Consider the following 5,000-nt stretch of genomic DNA (forward strand, 5'->3'; position numbering starts at 1 on the left):
GGGAGGGGAGTATGTATGTATGTATGTGTGTGTTTGTCTCTGTCAACGTGTAAGAAACGAAACGAAACAGAACGATTTTATCTTATTCCACGAGGGCATTGCAGTGAGCATAATAACAGTTTTTTTTGTGCTCACATCCAGTTCTCAAAGGAAAAACAGAAAAGGAAAAACAACAAAAGGAAAAAAAAAAAAGGAAAAGGAACCTTCACCCCTAAAACACATACACACAAAAAACCCACCCTCACACACATACACATGAAAATAAAATGGTATAACTGAAAGCATGAACATAGCCTGTGTATGTACAAAACAAATAACCAGTATTGTTTATAAAAAAAAATCCCAAAAAAACCAACAACAACAAAAAAAAACACACACACACACACAAGGAGAAAACAGCAAGGAAAGGGAGAGACAGACGGACAAAGACAGACAAAGAGAAAGAGGTACACAAAGACAGGCAGCTAGAACTGCTGAAGTGATTATACAGCGAACATTCTTTTTTTTTTTCATTATTATTATTATCATGATACTGAGTCAAGATCAGGACATTTTATGAAAGATGAGGTGTCAAGTTTGAAAGATTCAGTAGAAGTCCCTGCAAGTTAGGTTTAATTAAACGAAGATTCATTTGATGCGAATGTCGGTAATTTTTTTTTTTTTTTTTTTTACAGTAAAGAAATAAGTCAGATAGGATGGAGCATTGCCATAGATTTGTTTGTTTGGTTGTTTTTTTTGTGTGTGTGTGTTTTTTGTGATTTTTTTGTTGTTTTGTTTTTGTATGAAGAGTCCTTTATTATATATAATAGTTTAGCCAACTATATACGTGAAAGAGAGAGAGAGAGAGAGAGAGAGAGAGAGAGAGAGAGACATAGACAGACAGATAGACAGACAGAGACAGACAGACAGAGAGAGTGAAGACAGAACGAGAAGCTTACAGGAAGACCCGAGAAAAAAACAACAACAACAAAACAAAAATAATTACCCTCGACATTCTTTCAGTAAAGCCCCGAAATTTTACTGACAATCTGCAGAATCCTTTATAGATGGCCTTCACGAAAATCGAATCACACAAACACCGGAGACGCCCTCAGGGAAAGTAAAGATAAAACCAAACAAACAAACAACCAAACAAACAAATAAACAAACCAAAACCACGCTTTATAAATCCATCTATGTATTTCAAAAAACGAAACTTTACAAGGAAAAGGTCAGTAAACAAAATAATTCTAGAATTCTGCCAAACAGCGTTGTACATACACATGAAAGAAAAAAAAAAAAAAAAAAAAAAAAAAAAAAAAAAAAAAAAAAAAGAAATCCATTTATTTGATTAAAATATCGGTTTCTAATTTTGTGTGCTGGCTTTGCTGGCGGCAATCGCATGTAACAAACACCAGAGCCATTATCAGCATCTGGTTACTGCCCTCTAATGGCTTCCTCCTTCCTGGTTACCATCTGGCATGACGGAAAAAAAAACAGAATCAGAATTATTATTTTACCTCATAATATATTTTTTTTTTTAAATCAATAGTGGCGAACACGAAGTGTGTGTGTATAATACACACCTCTACAGACTACAAGCAGAACAATAAAACCAGCATACAACATTAAAGAAACCAAAACCAAAAAAAAAAAAAAAAAAAAATACTCAGAAGAATGAAAGCAAGCCTGATGACAAAAATCACTATTCCATTTCTATTAAAAACACACAGTAACAGATACAGAAAAAAACAACAACACACACACACACACACAAACATACTTGCATAATTATACAGGCTCCATTCACATATGCATGTATGCATGTGTGCATGTATACACACATACATACAGAAATACAGAAACAAAAACGCGCACGCAGATTCACTTCCACTTTAAAGAATAAACGCGCATGGAAAATATACTGGGCAAATATAAATAAACTATACGATGCTAAAAAACACACAACAAACATTAATCGAATTCGGCAAACAAACATTGATTTCTACAGTACAATTGACATCGTTACAGCAAAATAATCATATCAGATTACTAACAGATGAATGGGTTAACTCTCTCCATACGAACGGCGAAAGAGACGACGTTAACAGCGTTTCAGCCCAATTACCACCATCATCAAAATATTGCAAGCGGAAGGCTCTTATACCGAAGAGGTGAATGTTGAGAAAGAATACCACAATTCTGACGACGGAAGCTAAAGGTTGGGTCATTCAGACACCCACTGGACATCCGAGGGGTCTGTGTAGAGGAGAACAGAGGACTGGCCGTACTGAGTGAGTTAATATCATTTGCTCTAAGAGTTTCAATGCATCAAGATGGGGGGGCTGAGTGACTCCCTGTTGAACAGGCCGATGAGTGTCCTTACCTGCCTGCCACCTCCCTGCCCCTTACTTTCACTTTCACTTTCTGTTGAACAGGCCGATGAGTGTCCTTACCTGACTGCCACCTTTCTTCCCCTTACTTTCACTTTCACTTTCTGTTGAACAGGCCGATGAGTGTCCTTACCTGCCTGCCACCTCCCTGCCCCTTACTTTCACTTTCACTTTCTGTTGAACAGGCCGATGAGTGTCCTTACCTGACTGCCACCTTTCTTCCCCTCACTTTCACTTTCACTTTCTGTTGAACAGGCCGATGAGTGTCCTTACCTGCCTGCCACCTCCCTGCCCCTTACTTTCACTTTCACTTTCTGTTGAACAGGCCGATGAGTGTCCTTACCTGACTGCCACCTTTCTTCCCCTCACTTTCACTTTCACTTTCTGTTGAACAGGCCGATGAGTGTCCTTACCTGACTGCCACCTCCCTGCCCCTTACTTTCACTTTTACTTTCTGTTGAACAGGCCGATGAGTGTCCTTACCTGACTGCCACCTTTCTTCCCCTCACTTTCACTTTCACTTTCTGTTGAACAGGCCGATGAGTGTCCTTACCTGACTGCCACCTTCCTGCCCCTTACTTTCACTTTCACTTCCTGTTGAACAGGCCGATGAGTGTCCTTACCTGCCTGCCACCTCCCTGCCCCTTAATTTCACTTTCACTTTCTGTTGAACAGGCCGATGAGTGTCCTTACCTACCTGCCTGCCACCTCCCTTCCCCTTACTTTCACTTTCACTTTCTGTTGAACACGCCGATGAGTGTCCTTACCTGCCTGCCACCTCCCTTCCCCTTACTTTCACTTTCACTTTCTGTTGAACAGGCCGATGAGTGTCCTTACCTGCCTGCCACCTCCCTTCCCCTTACTTTTACTTTCACTTTCTGTTGAACAGGCCGATGAGTGTCCTTACCTGACTGCCACCTCCCTGCCCCTTACTTTCACTTTCACTTTCTGTTGAACAGGCCGATGAGTGTCCTTACCTGACTGCCACCTTTCTTCCCCTCACTTTCACTTTCACTTTCTGTTGAACAGGCCGATGAGTGTCCTTACCTGACTGCCACCTTCCTGCCCCTCACTTTCACTTTCACTTCCTGTTGAACAGGCCGATGAGTGTCCTTACCTGCCTGCCACCTCCCTGCCCCTTACTTTCACTTTCACTTTCTGTTGAACAGGCCGATGAGTGTCCTTACCTGCCTGCCACCTCCCTTCCCCTTACTTTCACTTTCACTTTCTGTTGAACAGGCCGATGAGTGTCCTTACCTGCCTGCCACCTCCCTGCCCCTTACTTTCACTTTCTGTTGAACAGGCCGATGAGTGTCCTTACCTGCCTGCTACCTCCCTTCCCCTTACTTTCACTTTCTGTTGAACAGGCCAATGAGTGCCCTTACCTGCCTGCCACCTCCCTGCCCCTTACTTTCACTTTCACTTTCTGTTGAACAGGCCGATGAGTGTCCTTACCTGCCTGCCACCTTCCTGCCCCTTACTTTCACTTTCACTTTCTGTTGAACAGGCCGATGAGTGTCCTTACCTGCCTGCCACCTCCCTGCCCCTTACTTTCACTTTCACTTTCTGTTGAACAGGCCGATGAGTGTCCTTACCTGCCTGCCACCTTCCTGCCCCTTACTTTCACTTTCACTTTCTCAACGAGGCGTCACTGCGTTCGGACAAATCCATACACGCTACACCACATCTGCCTAGGCAGATGCCTGACCAGCAGCATAACCCAACGCGCTTAGTCAGGCCTTGAGTGCATGCTTATATATTTGTGTCTATCAGAGTGGATGGAATTCTTTTAACTTAATTTCGCAACACTCAACACTTCCGTTGCCATGGGTTCTTTTTCAGTGCGCCAAGTGCGTGCTGCACGCGGGACCTCGGTTTATCGTCTCATCCTAATGACTAGACGCTCAGTTTGATTTTCCTAGTCAAACTTGGGAGAAAGGGCGAGAGCGTGATTCGAACCCACACCCTCACGGACTCTCTGTATTGACAGCTGAGCGTCTTCCTTCTGTTTACACCACCACCACACAGCACTGCAAGGGAGGAGGGGGGAGGGGAGAGGAGGAGGAGGGGAGAAGGAAAGAAAGGCATGGGGGTGGAGGAGGAGGTGGGGGTTGGGGTGGGGGGGTGGGGGCGGGGGCCGAATCGACAGCAAGCAAAAAAACTGCTGCTGCAGCCCGTTCGTTCAGTACGCCTGGTCAGTGTACAAATTACTGTACTGCACACGGGTTCCGATCCAGTCCTGGTGGTCCTTGCCAACAAACAGACCATAACTGTGGACAACAAACAGTAAGGGACTTCAGGAGGTCATCATTCCAGCTGACTTGCACGCACCACGACCGTTGCTGACCCATACGTACCATCAGAGCGGCGGACTTGGCTAAAGCGACTTCCTGGTCGCACTGAGGACAACATTTAGGGAGGGACTCTATGAGGTCATGCCAGCGGACTTGCACGCACTACCGTTGCTGACCAGTCAGAACGACACAAGGGGCTAAGTGACTTCCTGTTCGCACTGTGGATAACGGGGTAAAGGTCTTCGTTGCTGGCTGTCTGGACGGAATTGCTTTGCGATCTCTCCTAGTGGCCTTGGAGAGAAGGGGGGAAAAAGAAAAAGGCTACTCAGCAGAT

The sequence above is a fragment of the Babylonia areolata genome, chromosome 19 (genome assembly GCF_041734735.1).
Source record: "Babylonia areolata isolate BAREFJ2019XMU chromosome 19, ASM4173473v1, whole genome shotgun sequence".
Taxonomy (NCBI): Eukaryota; Metazoa; Mollusca; class Gastropoda; order Neogastropoda; family Buccinidae; genus Babylonia; species Babylonia areolata.